Source organism: Neofelis nebulosa, chromosome 4, assembly GCF_028018385.1.
Source record: "Neofelis nebulosa isolate mNeoNeb1 chromosome 4, mNeoNeb1.pri, whole genome shotgun sequence".
Classification (NCBI taxonomy): Eukaryota; Metazoa; Chordata; class Mammalia; order Carnivora; family Felidae; genus Neofelis; species Neofelis nebulosa.
Window position 1 is genome coordinate 43,267,531 of NC_080785.1, and position 21,802 is coordinate 43,289,332.

The following is a 21,802-nucleotide window of genomic DNA, read 5'->3' on the forward strand; positions in this document are numbered from 1 at the left end:
AATTTCTAAGACAAAGGAAAAAAAATTGTAGGTTCTTCATAACCGCTTCTTTCTTAACTCATATACTGAATAAAGGAGTAAAGACTCGAATAAAACCCAAGCACATGAGGAAAATTGGAAATATCTAGGCCTTGTAGACACTGCTGCCCTAGAGCTACCTGAATTGCCCAGCGATGGTCAACCCCACTGTGTTCTCTGACATTGCGATGGACAGTGAACCCTTGGGCTGCCATCTCTTTCGAGCTGTTTGCAGATAAAGTACCAAAGGCAGCAGAGAACTTACATGCTCTGAGCACTGGAGAGAAAGGATTTGGTTATAAAGGTCCCTGCTTTCACAGGATTATTCTAGGATGTATGTGCCAGGATGGTGACTTTCTATGCCATAACGGCACTGGTGGCAAGTCCATCTAGGGGGAGAAATTTGATGATGAAAATTTCACCTTGAAGCACATGGGTCCTGGCATCTTATCCATGGCAAGTGCTAGACCCAATGCAAACGCTTACCAGTTTTTCATCTGCACTGCCAATACTGAGTGGTTGGATGGCAAGCATGTTGGATGGCAAGTGGTTGGATGGCAAGCCTTTGGCAAGGTGAAAGAGGATATGAATGTTGTGGAAGCCATGAAACCCTTTGGGTCCACGAATGATAAGACCAGCAAGATCACCACTGCTGACTATGGACAAATCTAATAAACTTATGTTTTATTAAGAATATATATACATACATATATATATACATACATATATACATGTATATGTATATATGTATGTATATATATATGTATGTATATATATAAAAAACACTTTTCTTATTTAGAAGCATAAATGAGAAAAGAGTACTTGTATAAATGTGTTTTGGGATGTTAAATGTAAAAGTACACTATATTAAAAAATTAACACTGTACTGACTAAAACTATGTTTAGACTTTATTTATTTATTTATTTATTTATTTATTTAATTTATTTGGTGGTAAGGGGTAGAGGAACAAGAGGAAGTAGGACAAAATGAAAGTAAAGATGAAGGGGGAAAAAAGCCTGAAAGGCAACACATCGAAATGTTAATAGTGGTTGCAGTTAAGATTTTTTTCTTAGCTTTCTACATTTCTCTGTGCTTTAAATTTCCTTCACTAACTTTATTTTACTTTTATAATTTAAAAAGCATTCTTGACTGGCATCAGCAAAACGACTAAGAAGTTCTAAACCCTCACAGAAACTGGATTAATTAATCCTACAGGAGCTCTGGAAAAAGTCAAAGATTTACGGCAACCAAGCAAATAAATGCCCAGTCGATACAATGCCATGAATAGTAAAGTTCATGTCACTTTCATCTGTTCTTGCTTTTTTCTCTATATGGTACGTCTGGGTCTCAAGGAGATAGCAGCACAGTTCGACATCCTTCCCTCAAACCAGAAGGCATAGAACCAACTTTACTTAAAACATTCCAACCTCTCCAGGGTCTGCCAGAGGGTCTGGTCCCTGTCTCATCTAATTGCAATTTTAGGTGGAAGAAGCACTGGACTCCAATGCTGAAAGTTGAAAGGGGACTACAAACCCATGGGTACCTAGAGCAGAAAATTATGGGTGTACAGATAGACTACTTAAGGCCCTGAGGATCTGCTAGAGTGAGACACTTTGGACAATTAAGAAATTAAAAGCAGCCATGTACACAGAGGGAATTGAGAAACCACAAATAGGTCCAGGCCAAACTTTAAGTGAAAGCTGATCTCTAGGCTCAGAACATGCCCAGCTAATCATCGGATGAATGCCCTGACATATAGCCAGTCTGCAAAGACTGGGAAGGTGACTGTTTCTCCAAATGCACATTTTCAACAACAAAAATCACAAGGCATGCAAAGAAGAAGAAAAAACAAAGCCCAGAGAAAGGAACAAAACACATTCCCAGGAACCATGCCTGAAGCAGCACAAATATTGGCTTTACCTAGACGAGGACTTTACAAATCAAGAAATTGTAAAAAGGAACCGAACAAAAATTCTGGAGCTGAAAAATACAATAATTGAATTGAGAAATTCACTAATGAGGTTCAATACCAGAATTAAGCAGGCTGAAGAAAGAATCTGAAAACTTGAAGACAGGACAAATAAAATGACTGAGTCTAAGGAAAAGAAAGAAAAAAGAAGTAAACACAGCTTAAAGGATTCATGGGACAAGATCTATGGACCAGTCATGGGAGTTTCAGGAAGAAGAACGAGGGGTGCCAGGGTGGCTCTCTTGGTTAAGCATCTGACTTCAGCTGAGGTCATGATCTCACAGTTCTTGAGTTTGAACTCTGCATCAGGATCTATCAGTGCAGAGCCTGCTTCGGATCCTCCCTCCCCCACCTCTCTCTCTGACCCTCCCCTGCTTATGCTCTCTCTTTCTCTCAAAAATAAACATTAAAAAAAGAAAGAATGAGAGAAGATCAGAGATAATGGAGGGGGAAAAAAGACAAAAATTTTTCCAAATTTGATGAAAGGCATAAAACTACAAATCCAAGAATCTCAACAAACTCATAGCAGGATAAACACATGATGACCAACACTGAGACAAACTGATGAAAGCCAAAGACAGAGAATCCTAAAAACAGCAAGAGAGAAGCAACATAACACATAGAAGGAATCCCCAGTAAGATTTTAGCCAATTTCTCAGTAGAAAACTTGAAGGCCTGATGGCAGCGTGATAATACAACTGTCAATTGAGAATTCTGTATCTGGCAAAACTGTGCTTAGAAACGGAAGAGGGGCGTGCCTGGGTGGCTCAGTTGGTTGAGCGACCAACTTCAGCTTAGGTCATGATCTCGCAGTTTGTGAGTTCAAGCCCGGCGTCAGGCTCTGTGCTGACAGCTCAGAGCCTGGGGCCTGCTTCGGATTCTATGTCTCCCCCTCTCTCTACCCCTCCCCTGCTCACGCTCTGTGTCTCTTTGTCTCTCAATAATAAAGGTTAAAAAAAATTAAAAAAAAAAAAAAAAAAAAGAAAGAAACCGAAGTAGAAATTAAAATATTCCCAGATAAACAAAAACTGAGGAAATTCATTAATTTCACGCTCTACAAGAAATGCAGAAGGGAGTCCTTCAGGTAAAAAGGAAAGGACCCTAGACAGTAACTCAGAGCCAAATGAAGATATAAAAATCTCCAGTAAAGGTAAATGCATGATCAAATATACAAACCAGTATTAATCGTAATTTTGGTTTGTAATTCCATTTCATTTTATGTAAAATTTAAAAGACAAATGAATAAAAAATAATTGTAAATCTATAGTAATGAGTACACAACGTTTAAAGACATAGTTTGTGACAGCAATAACAAAGAGTGAGAGAAGGGCTATCTATGAGTAGTTTAAGTATACAAATAAAATTAAGTTGGTATAAATTCAAATTAAATTATTATAACAGGATGCTATATATAATCTCTATAGCCACAAGGGAAATATCTATAGAATATACAAAAAAAAAAAAAAAGGAAATGAGAAAGAATTTATGTGGCACTACAAAAAAATCCACTGAACACAAAAGAAGGTAGTAAATGAGGAAATGAATATACAAAAGCTGTAAGACAGGAAAAAAACAATAAAATGACAAAAGTTCAGTTCTTCATTATCAGTAGTTACTTAACAAGTGGATTAAACTCTCCAAAGGCATACTGCCAAAATTGCTTAAAAAACATGATTGAACAAGATGCTACCTGTAAGATACACACATGCACAGGTGAAAGTAAAAGTTTAATAAATAGATTCTGTGTAAGCAGTAACCAAAAAGTGAGGTGACTATACTCATATCAGACAAAACAGACTTAAGTCAAAAAATGTTACAAAAAGAAAGGATATTATACATTGATAAAAAGGTAAACTCACAAAGTCAACATTAGAATTATAAACATATATACACCAAACACCAAAATATATGAAGCAAACACTGACAAAATTGAAAGGGAAAATAGTTTACAATACTAGTTGGAGACTTCAATACTTCACTTTCAGTAATGGATAGAAGGACCAGACAGGGGTGCCTGGGTGGCTCAGACAGTTAAGGGTCCAACTTTGGCTCAGCTTATGATCTCACAGTTCATGGGTTCAAGCCCCATGTCAGGCTCTGTGCTGACAGCTCGGAGCCTGGAACCTGCTTCGGATTCTGTGTCTCCCTCTCTCTGTCCTTCCCCTCCTCCTCTGTCTCTCTCTCTCTCAAAAATAAACACAAAGGGGGAAGAAAAAAAAAAAAAAAAAAAAAAAGAAGGACCAGACAGAAGATAAATAAACAGAGCATTTGAGCAACACTATAAAACAAATGGACCTGAAAAACATAGACAAAACATCACACCCAACATCAGAACACACATTTTCCTCAAGTGCACATGAAACATGTTCCAAGACTGAACATAAAACCAAACAAGTCTTAATACATTTAAAAAGACTGCACTCAAAGTATCTTTGCCCATCACAATGGAATGAAACTAGAAGTCAAAAACAGAAGGAAAATGGAAAAATTAACAAATAGGTGAAAATTAAACAACACTCAAACTAATGGATCATAATAGAAATCACAAGGGAAATTAGAAAATACTATGAAACAAAAGAAAATGAAAACAACATACCAAAACTTAAGGATTCAGAAAAAATCAGTGCTAAGGAGAATTTATAACTGTAAACACACAAAAATAGATTTGAAATTAACAGTCAAATAAATCAAATCAAATAAATAATAGAAATACAGAGAAAACTCAACAAACCCAAAAGTTGGTTCTTGGTGAAGATCAACAAAATTAACAAAGCTTTAGCTGGACTGATTGAAAATAAATGAAAGACAATGCAAGTTACCAAAATCAGAAAAGGAAGTGTGGTTTACAAAATAAAAAGGATTATAAGAATACTATGGGGTGCCTGGGTGGCTCAGTCGGTTGAGCGTCTGATTTCGGCTCAGGTCATGATCTCATGGTTCGTAGGTTTGAGCCCCGCATTGGGCTCTGTGCTGACAGCTCAGAGCCTGGAGTCTGCTTAGCATTCTGTGTCTCCCTCTCTCTGTGCCCCTCCTCTGCTCACGCTCTGTCTTTCTCTCTCACAAAAATAAATAAACATTAAAAAAAATTAAAAAAAAAAAAAGAATACTATGAAAAACTGTCTGCCAAAAAACTAGATAACCTAGATGAAATGCACAGATTAGAAATATACAACCAAGACTAACTCATAAAGAAACAGAAAATCTGAACAGACCTATAACCAGTAAACTGAATCAGTAATCAAAAACCTCCCTCAAAAAGAAAAGCCCTTACACCAAATGGCATCATTAGTGAACCCTACAACACGTTTATATCAGAAGTAACACCAATCGTCCTCACACTCTCCCAAAAAACTGAAGAGAGAACATTTACAAACTCATTCTATTTGGCCAGCATTACCCTGATACCAAAGCTGGACAAACACACAAGACATTGGATTTGGCAATGATTTTTTGAACCTTTCCTTGAATCAAGACATGCAACAAAAGAAAAACAAACTGACCATCAAAATTTATACCTCTGTGCATCAAAGGGAACTATCAGATAAGCCATAGGAGATATCTGCATATCATAAGTGTGATAAGGGATTAATATTCACAGTACATAAAACTCCTACAATTCAAATACAAAAAAAAATCTAATTTTAAAATGGGCAAAGGTCTTGACTAGACATTTCTCCAAAGACAATATACTAAAGGCCAATAAACACATTAAGAGATGCTCAACATTACTAGTCATCAGGGAAATGGAAATCAAAACCACAATAGTATCATTTCACATCCATTACAATGGCTATTAACAAAAACAAAAACAACACAAAAAACAGAAAAAAAGTATTAGTGAGGATGTACAAATTGAAGCCCTAAGGCATTCTGGTGAGAATGTTAAATGGCACAGCCAATGTGGAAAATGGTATGATAATCCATCAAAAATTTAAACATATGATTACCATATATGACCCAACAATTCTATTATATATCCAGAATAACTGAAAGCAGAGAACTGAACATTTGTACACCAATGTGCACCGTTAATTATTCACAATAATCAAAAAGTGGAAACCCAAATGTCCATCAATGGATAAGTGGATAAACAAAGTATATATATGTATACAATGAAATATTATTTGCCCTTAAAAAGGAATGAAACTCTGATATATACTACAACACGGATAAACATTGAACACATCATAGTAAGAGAAATCGGTGAGACACAAATGGATAACTATTGTATGACTCCACTTACATGAGGTACCCAGAACAGTCAAATTCATAGAGACAGAAAGTAGAATAGTGGTTAGTGGGGACTAGGAAGAATGAAGAGTTATTATTTAATGCATGTGGAGTTTCAGTTTGGGCTGATGAAAAAGTTCTAGAGATCAACAGTGGTTGGTGATAGCTGCACAACAGTGTGAAAGAACTTAATGCCACTAATAGTAGCATGGGGCCAATGGCATGAGTTAATGATTGTTGAAGTCCCACTTCCATGTTTCGAGTTTTTAATATTAAGAGTAATACATGCATGTGTACATATATGTATGTGTTAGGTATACACATATGTGTATATATACTTTTTAACCTATTTTATAGTTCAACTATTACATTTTAATATTTATTTTTGATAGAGAGAGAGAGTCAAGTGGGGAAGGGGCAGAGAGAGGCGGAGACACACAATCTGAAGCAGGCCCCAGGCCAGAGCCCAACACAGGGCTCAAACTCAAGACCTGTGAGATCATGACCTGAGCCAAAGTCGGATGCTTAACCTACTGAGTCACCCAGGCGCCCCTCAACTATTACATTAAAAATTTTTTTTAATGTTTTTATTTATTTTTGAGACAGAGAGAGAGAGAGCATGAGCAGGGAAGGGGCAGAGAATGAGGGAGACACAGAATCTGAAGCAGGCTCCAGGCTCTGAGCTGTCAGCACATAGCCTGACGCAGGGCTTGAACTCACGGACTGTGAGATCATGACCTGAGCTGAAGTCGGACGCTTAACCGACTGACCCACCCAGGCGCACCTCAACTATTACATTTTAAATGCTCCTAATGTTTGTATAAATTCAACAATAAAAAGTAAATGTAGTTTTTCCTTAAATATCTTCCAAATAATTCCTGCAATTCTCAAAATAACCTGTTATCAGTTCAATGTGTATTTTCCATGCTTTCTCTTTCACATGGGTAAACATGAATGTATATATATGAATGGGTTAAATACACAGATAAAAATTAACTCATTACATGCATATTATACTGTAATTTCCTTTAAAAATTTTTTTTTTAATGTTTATTTATTTTTGAAGGAGACAGAGACAAACACAGAATCTGAAGCAGGCTCCAGGTTCTGAGCTTTCAGAACAGAGCCCGACGCGGGGCTCACTCACGAGCTCTGAGATCATGACCCAAGCTGAAGTCTAATGCTTAACTGACTGAGCCACCCAGGCGCCCCTGTAATTTCCTTTTTAAAAATGTAACATATCATGTCCATCCTTTTCAATCAAAACATGTTGAGCTACCTTAACTTAGTAAGTGTCCAATACTCCACACTATAGCCATAATTTATTCATCCCTTCCTTTTAATGCACATGCAAGATCATTTTTTTTGTTCCTATAAATAATGCTATAAAAATAAGTATCTATATATATCTTTAAGTACTGTTAACTTGCAAATTATATCTTTGTATACTGCTATTTCTATTTGTCACATAAACTCCCAGAAATTAGATTTTGGATTCAAAGAATATGTATATTTTCAATTTTGATAAACAGGATACTTTCTCCAAAAAGTTGTACCAGTTAAAGCTGAAGAAAACTCCTAAGATTCATGAAGAATTGCATGATACTGTGTATGAGGATCCTTTGAGTGCACTAAATTTAAATTATGAACACAGATGAAAAAAGTTATAAAGATGATTGAAAAAAAATTGGGGGACATGTTTTAGAAAAAGAGAAAGAATGTAGGATAAACATAAAGAAGAAACAGCATTCTCAAATGCAGGGCATCAAAGATTCTGGCAATATTGTTGTGTCCAGTACCTAGAAATGTAAAAATATGAAAGCCTACGAAAGAGTAAGAATTAAGTCCTCTGAGGGGCACCTGGGTGGCGCAGTCGGTTAAACGTCCGACTTCAGCCAGGTCACGATCTCGTGGTCCGTGAGTTCGAGCCCCGCGTCAGGCTCTGGGCTGATGGCTCGGAGCCTGGAGCCTGTTTCCGATTCTGTGTCTCCCTCTCTCTCTGCCCCTCCCCCGTTCATGCTCTGTCTCTCTCTGTCCCAAAAATAAATAAATAAATAAAAAAACGTTGAAAAAAGAATAAGTCCTCTGACCCTCAGAAAAAAATGGGGTGGGTTTTTCTTTTTAATATATAGTAAATGAGTTAATATATCTCAATTTCCCCCATTCAGTTTAATTATCTTTCCTTAAGGCAGTCTTCTTTACTGTACTTGCCAAACAACTTTTTGAGATAGTTATTTACCATTGAGGAAAAAGACCTCAGAGATATTAAGTGACTTGCCTAAGATAATGAAACATTTGGGTATGATGGCTTAGACTAAAGTTCACCCAACCTTTCTTCCAAGTTCCCCCACAGTAATAAAGCTGGCTTAAGTATCTGGGGAAAGAAATCTATCTACAGATATTCACAGAAAAGTGGTTTTAATTCCAAACATTTTTACCTAGTGATTAAGATACAGAAGTTCCCCAGGGTTTAAATTAAGATAAACTTCAAAAAACTTTAGAAATATACAGGTTAAAAAAAAATCCTAAATTTTCCACTTAACGGATGTGCATGCAACATTTAACCTTGTAGGCAATCTCTTGGCTCAGTATGCTTATCAGCCAAATGAAGAGAATACTACTTATTGAGAGTAAGGATTAAAAGAAATACAAATCAGCATCTAGTATACATTTTTTCATACAGTAATACTCAGGTTTTAAATTCAGAAAACTTCCCATCAAAGTCCAAATCGAGGTTTTATCCCTCTTCTTCACAAACATGATTTGTCAATAAAACTAATTCCCTCAGAAATGGCTACTTTAAAATATATGATCACACACCAAAAAAATCAAATTTGAAATTGTTTCATTAATACCAAGTGAAACCAACTTTTAAGTTTCTATAATTGTTAACATTTCTATTTTAGGCTGCTTACTTCCCACGTGGATCTTTATTACCATAATTACCTTGGAAAGGAATTTGATCAATTTCCTCAGCTAAGTTTAAGAAGAAGGTGGGTGTAAATTTCATATTTGGTAATTATATGGTCATAGTTGATTTAATACCCATAAGTTTCTTTCCTCTTTTACCATCACAAGGAAAAAACTTGAATGATACAGTAATTAAATTCATATCTCTTATATTTACAGGCTTGCCTTCAACCCTTCAACAAATGCTCACAGGAAGTTATTTCATAGTCGGTAAATAAAATACATAATGAAAATACATAACAAGGTTGAATATGTATTTGATTCTAGAGAAGTTAGGCTCACGATTTTCCTATTAAAGGGCAAGACTAGTTGCTTTTTGTTTTTTGAGCAATTCTCGTTTTGGGAACAATGATCAAGATTGCTCCCTTAATTCTAAATAGTATGTATGTTACACTATTATAAAACTTCAACATATTGTCTGGTTTTTTTATACTCACCAAAAAAAATCAGAAAATACCTAACTATACTTTCACTTATGATTTTTCCCCCAGTGAATTTTTTTCTCTATCTTCATTGAAAACTCTCATCACTGACTACATGAAGTAGTCGTAGCTTGTATACCCTAAAACTAAAACTTAGCTTTGGTCAATTATCGGGCAGGAGGTAACTTCCATCCATTCCTAGACAACTCATATTGAAATTAAACCTTAAAGATTCAATTCTTATGTCGTATCCCTGAAGGCTGGTTATAATATCAAAAGACAGGTAAACATTTCAGGAAACTTTACCAAGAGTTACAGAGTAAACAAATAATACAGAGTATCACTTGGTCAAGAAAAAGATTTTCAGAATCCAGTTCAACACTGTTCAGATATAACTGGTGTTTCTCTAGCTCCCATCTCCACATTTATGCTTGTAGTTGCTTCTAAGTTGTTTAGACTTGTTTCCAAGCTGTTCTAAAAAAAATTATTTTTAAAAAACTGCTCAATTTCTTCAATTCTGACATACACATTTCCCTCATCGACATTTCTAAAAAGGAACAACTCTCATAGTCAAAATGTATATTTCCTGTCCTATTTATTTTTTCAGCATCTTTTTTTCTTTTCTAAATCATTTCATTTTTTCATCATGATAAGTGTACTCTTTAAGCCACATCCCTTATTTCCCCCATTCCCTCATCCGCCTCCCCTCTGGTAATCATAAGTTTGTTCTTTACAGTTAATAGTCTATTTCTTGATTTATCTTTTTTTTTTTTTTACCTTTGCTCATTTGTTTTGCTTCTTAAATTCCACATGTAAATAAGACCATATGGTATTTGTCTTTACCTGACTTATTTCACTTAGCATTATACGTTCTAGTTTTAGCCATGTTGTTGCAAATGTCAAGGTTTCATTCTTTTTTATTCCAGAGTGTGTGTGACACACATGGATAAAGAAGTGTGCTGTGTATATGTGTGTGTGTGTGTATAGATATATACATATATCTATATATATGTATATATACATATATGTATGTGTATATCTATACACACACATATACATATATATACATATATATATACACACACACATATATTTACATATACAGATAAAGATGTGTGTGTGTGTGCGCATACATACACAACACACTTCTTTATCCATTCATCTACAATCCATGGCAATTGTAAGTAACGCTGCTATAAATGTAGGGGTGCACATATCTCTTTGAATTTGTGTTTTCATATTTTTTAGGTAAACACCCAATGTACAATTACTGGACTGTAGGGTAGTCCTATTTTTAACTTTCTGAGGAACCTCCACACCGTCTTCCACAGTGGCATCACCACCAGTGTGCATTCCCACCAACAGCGCATGAGGATTCCTTTTTCTCCACATCCTCACCAACAGTTGTTGTTTCTTGTGTTTCTGATTTTAGCCATTCTGACAAGTGTGGTGATATCTCATTGTGGCTTTGATTTGTATTTCCCTGATGATGATGCTGAGCATCTTTTCATGTGTCTACTGGCCATGTGGATGTCCTCTTTGGAGAAATGTCTGTTCATGTCTTCTGCTCATTTTTAATCACATTACTTTTTTGGGTATTGAGTTCTATTAGTTCTTTATATATTTTGGATACTAACCCTTTACTGAATATGTCATTTGCAAATATCTTCTCCCATGCAGCAGGCTGCCTTTTAATTTTGTTGACTATTTCCTTCACTCTACAGGAACTTTTTATTTTCATATAGTTTATTTTTGTTTTTGTTTCCCTTGCTTCAGGAGACACGTCTAGAAAAATATTGCTACAACCGATGTAAGAGATTACTGCCCACGATCCCTTCAAGGATTTTTATGGTTTCAGGTCTCACGTTTAGGTCTTTAATCCATTTTGAGTATATTTTTGTATATGCTGAAAGAAAGTAGTCCAGTTTCATTCTTTTGCCATCTAGCTGTCCAGTTTTCCCAACATCATTTATTGAAAAGACTTTTTCCCATTGTATACTGATTCCTCCACTGTCAAAGATTAATTAATCAAATAATTGGAGGTTTATTCCTGGATTTTCTGTTCTATTTCACTAATCTATGTGTCTTTTTTATTATAGTACCATCCTGTTTTCATTACTACCACTCTGAAATAGAGCTTGAAATCTGGAATTGTGATACCTCCAGTTTTTTTTCTTTTTCAAGACTGCTTTCGCTATTCAAGGTCTTACAGGGTTTCATACAAATTTTAGGATTTTTTGTTCTAATTCTATAAAAAATGCTGATATTCTGATAAGGACTGCATTAAATCTGTATATTGTTTTGGGCAGTATAGAAATTTTAGCAATATTTGTTCTACCAGCTCATGAGCATGGAATATCTTTCAATTTCTTTGCGATGTCTTAAATTTCTTTCATCAGTGTTTGAGTTTCCAGAGTATAGGTTTTTCACCTCTTTGGTTAAGTTTATTCCTAGAGAGGCGCCTGGGTGGCTCAGTCGGTAAGTGTCCAAATTCAGCTCAGGTCATGATCTCACGGTTCGTGAGTTCAAGCCCCGCAATCGGGCTCTGTGCTGACAGCTCAGAGCCTGGAGCCTTCTGTGTCTCCCTCTCTCTCTGCCCCTCTCCTGTTCATGCTCTCTCTCTCTCAAAAATAAACGAACATTAAAAAATTTTTTTAAAGAATTCGGTATTAGGTAATGCGTTCAACAGAGAATGAGAGAACCAGATGAAGGAGTGGAAAGGCTGGTGGGGTAGCTGAGAGAGGTATGAGAACCTAAGGGGGAATACAGGAGAGAACCCAATACTGTGAAAAAGGAAGACTAAATGTTAGGTATGGAGGCCTTAATCCCTACAACTTCCTAAAGAAAGGAGGCAATGCTCTCACTGGTGATCTAGAAGAGAACCTCAGACACGTGTTGTGTGTTGTGGACCCAGGCTTTCTTGCCCTCATACCAGTATTTTCTACTTTCAAATCTTTCTAAAACAAACATGTATTTTTTCCTCATTGTGAATAACCAAAAAGCATACTGTAAAATAGGTAAAATTACAGAGAAATAAAATTCTAACAAGTTAAATTTGAGTCACCTAAAAATGAGGTATGTTACCATTTTGCTCTCAGATGTTTAAACATCCTCATCATGCACAAGGTCACAATCAATAATTCACAAGTAGGGTCCCATGTAGACAAGAAATCCATAACCATTTGACTAACAATGATTTCTTCTAATAATAATTTTTCTTTTACTTGCCCTGATAGACTTTAAGATCATATTGAAAACTGAAAACAATCAGAGAGCAATGTGAAATATTACATATTGCTTTGCATGAAATACAATTCTATAAATATTATTAATCACCTACTATGTACCAGGCACAAGGGATTAAAAGGGCAAAATAAGACAGAACTCCAAATCTCATTGAACTTACAGACTAGCAGGGAAGACAAACAAGTAAGTAAACACTATGAGCTCTATATTTAGGTACGTTTAGGATGGTAGAAAACACAGAAGAGTGACTTCTAAATCCGATGAGAGTTAAAGAAGGTTTCCAGAAAGAGGTGACAACAAAGCTGGATCTTGAAGGATAAATAAAACCTAGCAAAATAAAGGTACAGAAACAGAAGAACTCATAGAAAACAGAAGTTTGAGTCAATGCACTTTATCTGGGTAAAACACCTGTTTGGGCTTCAGCCCTACAGCCACTAAATCAGTCTCCAGGGCTAAGGCTTGGGAGCCACAAGTGATTCTGCTTTGCTGCCAGTGGTAGAGAACCACTGGCCTGCATACTGAGAGAGGAAGGCTTAAAAAAAAAGGGGGGGGGGGCGGAATTTAAGAGGAGGGAAGGGAAAAGTGAGAAGGAAAACTCTTAAGATAACTTCCAGAATTTTGGACAACTAGCAAAAGCATATTATAGTGGTTATTAGTGCAGCATTTAATTTCAGGCTTTCCGGATGAGAACCTTACCTTTATAGCATGATTACAGTGAGCAAGCAAGATATTTGAATTATTTTCTCTCATCTCAACTTAATACATGAACTGTGAGAAATAAACTAGGTAAGACGTGTGAAACCTAAGCACAGCTGTACCAGTGTACACAGTAAGTACTCAATAAAAAGTACTTTTTCTCTGATATCATTTAATGAGATTGAAAATACAGGAAAATGTGAGAAGAAACAGGATGAATTAAGATAAGGACATTCTGAATTTAAGACCCGTTTCAAATTAAAAGTCAAAGATTTTACAAGAATACAGAATTAGAAGAATTAAAAGTCACTTAACAGCTTCAAATTACATCTTAAGGGTTTTAAAAGCCAACTTTAAAAGATGGGTATAAATCTTAAAAAGGCATGGATGACTTTAGAAAAATAGATACAAATTTACATACAAGTAGTATTTTCCCTAAAGTGAGGAGAATTTGAATTTGAGACAGTTTTGAACATGGCTCCAGAGTCTGAGTCATGTGGTAGGTAGTAGCTTCTTGGAATGTTCTCTATGGGTAGTGCACTCCTCTTGTTCTTCACTTGTCCCTCCTAGCTGCCATGTAAAGACGCTCAGAACTGAATTAACCACCTTAGACTAATGAAGTATCTTGGGAAGACAGAACATGCCAGCGAAGCAACAAACAAGGAAGAACCTAGGAACTGAGAACTTAAAGCGGAGCTATCACTTCAGTCTATTCAACTCTGGATTTTAAAATAGAGGCAGAAAAAATTTCTATCTTGTTCATACACTGGTATTTTAAAGTTCCATGATTTATAGTCAAATTTAATCCAAATAACAATATTAACAAGACAAGCAAATATAAACGAAAACCTAAAAGTCTCATTTCAGTAAGACAAAGAAAACACAAACTAGACAATATTAAAAAATACATTTTATGAATATTAATGCAACAAATAACATGTCACCAAAATATATATTATCATATATTAATCCAAGGAGACAACTGGGAATTCAGTGTTAAGTTTTTGCTGTGTTTCCTTAGATTGTACTAACTGTATCTCTCATTTACAAACTTTGATTTATTTGAAAGTTTCATATGAGGACAAGAATAAAAATAGCAACAAAACTTTTAAAAATGCATAAGGCATAACTTAGAAACAACGAGTTAACAGAACTTCCACAGTGAAAGACTAATAGACCACTCAGATACCAACAAACCAAGTGGTTTAAAAAATGGAAATGATCTGAATTAATACGCTTGATTCTCAAAAATAAATATAAAATTCCTACCCAGAGAATGAACATATTTTCCAGTTACCAACAGATTACTGACACAATCTGATCATATATTTGGCTACAAAGAAAATCAATCAATACTGAAAAATACAGAAATCTACATCATATTCTCTGACTACAATTCTGTTAATAGATATTAACAACAAAAGAATAACACAATCCGCCTGCCCATATAGATACAACATACTATCTTTCCTCAACTTCTCTTATCTGAAAAACCTCTCAAATACAAACAAAATGAGTACTACATATGAAAACCTAAGAGCTATGACTAAAGTGGTGTTCAGAGAAAAACTTGTGCTTAAATATGCCTGAAGAAAACAGATTAACCTTCAGAGTGGCTCTTGGTGAAACTGTAAACCAGTATAGCTTTTCTGACAAATACATACCATGGAATACAATACCACTTAATTCCAAAGAATGAGGTAGCTCCTTATGTACTGACATAGATGTATGTATTAAGTGATTGGGAAAAAACATTCACAGAACAGCACATATAGTATGGTATCATTTATATAAAAAAAATCTACATGGGAATCACTGACATACATGAAATTATAGAAAAATGCCAGAAGACCTGTAACAACTGAATCATGTCACTAGAAAAGGGAATAGTACCAAAGGAGAAAGAAAAAGGAACTTCACTTTCTTATTAAATGTCTTTAGAATTTACAATTTTTAGAAAATATAGAAAGTTTCTTTTTTGAGGAGGAATAGACATGTGATACATATGAGAATGGAGTACAAGGGTAAGGTTGGCAACAAAAGGACTCTACAGGGTCCTAGCATCAAAATAAATAAAAAGGGATGTTGAATGTAGTGAAGCGATGTCTGAGTTTGGACATTAAATTATTAATTCCTACTTACATTTAGTACAGCAATATTTACTTCCATGCCAAAATGTCAGATATCCTATAATCACAAGACAAATTATAACAGCCTTGTCCAAATATTCTCAAGGGTGACTTAGAACTACAATCAATCCTTGGGGCACCTGGCTGGCTCAGTTGGTGAAGCGCATGACTCTTGATTTTGGGGTTGTGGGTCCTAGCCCCCCGCTGGTATAGAGATTATTTAAAAATAAAATCTTAAAAAAAAAAACCAAAAAATTCTAATCAAATCTTGCTCATTGTGCTTTACTAAACGGAAAGCAGTAGTATCACCAATGCAAAATAATAGAGAGCTATAATTCGTCCCATCAACTCACTCTAACATAGAATTAGTGGAAACGACCTCAATCAAATTTATCACTGTATTATTTAGGAAACATTTAAGAATAACACAATTCAAAATTCTACATCCTAGTTTAAGAAAGCAAATTATTCAATAAAATATAAACAGAATGCCTATCTGCAACATTTTATATTTCTTCATATTTTATATTTTTTCTTTAGATGTATAAAATGTGTTAACATTTTTTATTTATTTATAACTAATACCTTAGATCTGTTAAGTGATCCAAATTAACAACTATTTTATATTTGTTTGACTTTGAAATGCACTATATATGTTCTGGAACAAAGTCATTATCTTTCCCTCATTTTACTGAACTTTAAAAACAAGTAACTGGATTTAAATTTTTTTCTGTCCTTGTTAAAACAAAATACTGCAATACTTACCATTAAAGATGTTAAATACTTTAAGAAAATTCTAAAATAAGAATAACTAACTAGAGTTCGTAATATTGTACCCATACTTTAACATCAGACACAGGTTAAAGTAACTTCTGTCCTCTTTGAAGTCTAGCCCATGAAAGCCATGCATATTCCATTATCATTCCAGAATATTCCACTTAAAGCCTAAGAATAAGACATTCATGAAATGTCTGTTCACAGGGTTTTGAAGAAAATCACATCAATAATTATAATAGTTAAGGTCAGGTTCCCTTAGGTCCTTGTGATTATAAAGACCCTCAGAAGTCCTACAATAAAAGAGATGGTTTATCTTTGTTTTACTCAGCAGCTCCTCAACCTTGCAGCCTTAGATTGTTTCCCCCAACCTCCTAAAAGATCTATTAACATCTAACACATGAACCATACTTTGAGATATTATACTGTGTAGTTCTTTGGTAAATTATTTTTCCTTAATCATAATATAATAATATAAATAATAGTATCGAGTTAGTTATAGTTAAGTAGAGCATACATAGTTTAAACCTTGAGGACTTTTCAATTGTATATAGCACATAAACATTAAGCAAAGATGCTCCTTAGTTTTATCAGTTAGAGGCTTGGAAGACACACTTCATTACACAAACTGTGTAATGAACACACATAATGTGGTTTTATTATCAACACCAATTTGCTAAATTACGAAGAGTCTCAGAACATTAGAACTGAAATAGTCCTTACAGATACAAATCAAACCATTTTAAACATTAGAAAATTAAGCCAAAGAGAAATTAACTGACTAATGCTAAGAGCGCAGTTAAGTGGCAGAGGAAGAACCAGAACATCTCTGTTGCAATCCTCAGCCCCGGGACTCTGTTCTTCATGTCAATCTGCTTCTAAAAGAACTCTCTGAGATTCTCCATGGGACTCTCCCACTGGGGAGTTGCTTTCAAACTTATTTTACCATAGTTCACAGAAAACAAACAGACAAGCTTCCTCCAAACACACATTTCACATCAAAACCCAGTATACAGATCCACACAGGTATGTTTATCTGTATTTACAAATGTGTGTGCATATAAATTTAAAAGTTTCATGAAACAATATCTGTGTTAAGCAAAATGCACTCTATTTTCAAATCACTCCTATTTTTCATTTTTTAAAAAGGACTCACTAAATTGATGTTTTAATCTAATTTGAAAAAACCTGTCAAGAAGGATTCAAAGCTTCATTCAGACTAGAATAATCTCATTCTCAACATCCTATGGCTTATCCATCCCAACAGCTATTTTTTGACGTACTATTACAACTGACAGAAAACACAGATATAAATAATTTCATTTTATGATTACTTATTGAACAGCTGCTAAATTTTAGAACTCGGGACATCTTTACCCTCAAAAATTTAATTGTGTTGAGAAATAAGTTATAGCTAAACAAAAAGTACAGCGGGTATACATAAGGAACACTTGGGTATAGCTTGAAGAATCAAGGAAGACTTCACAGAGCAAGCAACATTTCACTGAGACATGCACAGGTATTAACCAAACAAACCAGTGAACATCTAAATAATGCTTAGATTTGGAGTGGCTTTTTAAAAAGGTGGAATCTCCAACCTCTGGTTTAGCATTTGGACAAAGAGAAAAGAAAGTATAAGAGGATAAATAAATTTAGGAGTAAGGAGGGTAAAATTATTATTAGAGAAATAAAACACATCTACTAAAAGCAAACACGCAACTGAATACAGTTTTAACCGGAAAGGACACTATTTAAAAAAAAAAAAAAAAAAAAACCAAAGAGCCTACACAGACTATTTCACAAGTATCAAGGTTTGGTTTTTTCTTTCCCTTAAAAAACTGAAGCTGGAAGTCACAGGCAATAAATTATAGGCAGAGATTTATTAAAGGTGAGGACATGGAATGCCACTGAGCAAACACATAAAGAGCCTTTATTCCCTCACATTAAAGGATAGGCTAATGTTTTGTTAAAATAAAATGGCTATGGCATTATCATTTTTGACTCCCTGCTCTGACAGGCTTCATTAACTGAACAAGTACATTTGCTGTCAGATAAGAGGGATTTATTATTTTGCATCTTGCTGTAATAAACAAACAAATCTGGATCCTAACTCCTTCTCTGTCACCAGGAGCTTAATGACATAGACCATGTCTTACTCATCTCTAGATTTTCAGGGACTAGCATAGCACCTGGTACTTTGTAGGTGGTAATTAAATTGTACTGAATAAATGAATGGGGAATGCAAAAATCTAAAGTATGGTAGGAGAGGTAAGATACGCAAACAAATAAGCATAATACAAGGTAGAATTTGATCAAGACCATGAATGAGCTATCCAAGAATGATAAAATTTCAGAGAACTGAGAATCTCAGCAGCCTAGAAAAGAGAACACATTTCAATGAGGCTTTGAAAGATGGAGTAACATTTCAACTATCTGTAATATTTGTGAGTATAAGACACTTTTATCATCTTGCAGCAGGGGCGCCTGAGTGGCTTAGTCGGTTAGGTGTCCGACTTTGGCTCAGGTCATGATCTCACGGTCCGTGAGTTCGAGCCCCGCGTCGGGCTCTGTGCTGACAGCTCAGAGCCTGGAATCTGTTTCAGATTCTGTGTCTCCCCCTCTCTCTCTGGCCCTCCTCCGTTCATGCTCTGTCTCAAAAATAAATAAATGTTAATAAATAAATATCATCTTGCAGCAACAGTGTGGGAAAGAAAGCAAAGTCCTTTTAAAATAAGATCTGTAACTCCTTTCAGAATGTCTAACTGTGCTGGAATTTAAACAAGGGTCTGTAAACATGTGTAGGGCTTTTCTATCTTATTCAGTGCTTGCCTACTCTGATTATCCTGGGGTTTCAAATATTCAAATATAGTATGTGATCTCCATCAATATAATAAAATAATTTTATTAAGGTGTTTTAATAAAATTTATTGATTAGCACAGTACCTGACATTTCAAAAAATCTCAAATGTTATGTCATTAAGATATAGGTGTTAATTTCAGCTGCGATGGAGATGAGCCAGTGTCAAACTGTATGTAGTTCTTAACCAAAAGGTATCAGTGTTATTTAAGGAGCTATTTCAAAATAGATGACTACATTCTACCCCAGAACTGAAGTCCAGAATATCCAGGGAACTATTTCCACATAGATTTTGGAGATGCTTCCCACAATGACTTCAAAGGTAGATGAAATTTAAAAACTCTAGTAGGTAGACGATGATATAGGGCAAAATGCCAGATTCACCAACATTTAAAGATGGTCAATGAAAAGGATGTTAAACAACCAGATAAATCAGGAGGCAGTATCACAAAGCAATGAGAAACATTCTTACTGACCTTTAATAAAAGCAATTTTTATTAAAAAAAGAAACCAAATGGAGAGGAGTCAAGTCATAGACGGGAAATTAAGAAGTACAGATTTATTCTTACTTTACATCTGGCTGAAAAATAAAGAGAAGATATCACCCATAAGTAAAATTATGTTATGAAGGGAGGGTGCTATTCTTAGTTTTGCTTTTTAATATGCTTATCTCTGAAGATTTAATCTATCAAGAACAGTCTAGACTACACTAGATACTGATTATTTCCAAGATGTTCCATTATTATGTGATCTGGGATTTGCTTAAGACTATTTCGTCTCCTCAAAATGATGCACATGATAATCTTAAAATGCAAGCTAAACAGGTTCCCTAAGACCTGGCTCTACAATTATCCAAACAAGGTTTACTTATTTTAATTATAGTAACTGACCACCAGCTCTAAAAGCTAAGTAATAATTCTGCTATGTAGCTAATAGCAAACATTCCAACAAGCCACTCAATAATTACCTCGTTCACAGAGTCAAAAAACTTACACTTGATATGTGTCTAAAATAAAGGTGGGAGGCCTTAAGGAGGATGTTTATGATATTTCTTGCTATATTCAGAGATTAAAGCATCCTTTACACAGTAAATGGTTAACTACCTTTTTTTTTTTTTATCTCCATATTACAAAAAAATCTAAATGGCCTACTTGGAATTTTTTTTCATGATTATTTCAAAAATGGATTACCAGGGGCACCTGGGTGGCGCAGTCGGTTGGGCGTCCGACTTCAGCCAGGTCACGATCTCGCGGTCCGTGGGTTCGAGCCCCGCGTCAGGCTCTGGGTTGATGGCTCAGAGCCTGGAGCCTGTTTCCGATTCTGTGTCTCCCTCTCTCTCTGCCCCTCCCCTGTTCATGCTCTGTCTCTCTCTGTCCCAAAAATAAATAAATGTGGAAAAAAAAAAAAAAATTAAAAAAAAAAAAAATGGATTACCATATATTTTTTGGTTAAAATGTATTGTCTTTACTCAGGCTAGGGTCTGTAACCTTTCCCAGATTATACATCAAGCTTCTAGGAGTTCTGCTAAACTGAAAAAGAGCTGAAATTGACAGCATTTATAAACTCTCTCTGCTTGTTCCTCCAAATTCACATTGCTACCTAAAATTCTAATGATCACTCAATAATACATTCCCTCTTAAAAATCAAGTACTCTTGAGACACCTGAGTGGCTCAGTCAGTTAAGCATTTGACTTTTGGTTTCGGCTCAGGTCATGATCTCATGGTCTGTGAGTTCGAGCCCCACATCAGCCTCTGCACTGACAGTGCAGAGCCTGCTTGACATTCCCTCTCTCCCTCCCTCTCTCTCTCTGTCCCTCCCTTATTCACTCTCTGTCTCTCTCTCAAAAATAAATAAATAAACTAAAAAAAAAAAAAAAATCAATTACTCTCGTGACTGCTATTAGTCCTTTATATCTTGGGAGGGAAAATTAGACTTTTTCTCTAATTTCTAGCTGTGGCCAGCATTCACTAAGGAAATAAATGCTTTAATTTAGAAGGAAATTGGGGTAGTTTTGAAACGTGTGAATCAGAGAAAGTAAAGGTTTTGTGGCATTATCAGAGTGGAGTGCTCTATGAAACTAGACGGTAGCTTAAGGCCAAATGCCACACTAGAGGGTAAGTAAAAGAAAAGACATCAGGAAAGGAAATAGGAACATACCAAAAAAAAAAAAAAAAAAAGGAAATTTTCTTGGAGATCTAGTGGACAGAAGAGGTGAAACAAGGAGTTGATTTATTCTTGAGGTGGGATCACGTTCTACAAAGAGGTTCTAAAGGAGTAGCTTTCAAAGACAAAGTGGGGCAGACTTTAATCATTTGAGCTATGACTGACATATTCTTTCAAGTTCTATAAATCTCATATACCAAAATTTATACCCTCAGCACCAGCGGTGGGTTGTGTGAATTACATTTGTGATTGTGTTAATCTGCCTCACCAATATTTCTTAAAACAAAACAAAAACATGTGCATGCATTCAAAGAAACTGTTAGTGG

The 21,802-nt window shown here is 35.3% G+C and overlaps 1 protein-coding gene and 1 pseudogene across 5 annotated transcripts in view; one reads left to right on the plus strand and one right to left on the minus strand.

The window, feature by feature from the left end:
• The window catches only part of SEPTIN7 (septin 7), a 118,863-nt gene that overhangs the window by 51,782 nt on the left and 45,279 nt on the right, over positions 1–21,802 (minus strand). The gene's annotated exons all lie outside the window — the stretch shown is intronic.
• LOC131509138 (peptidyl-prolyl cis-trans isomerase A-like) lies at positions 162–690 on the plus strand (annotated as a pseudogene).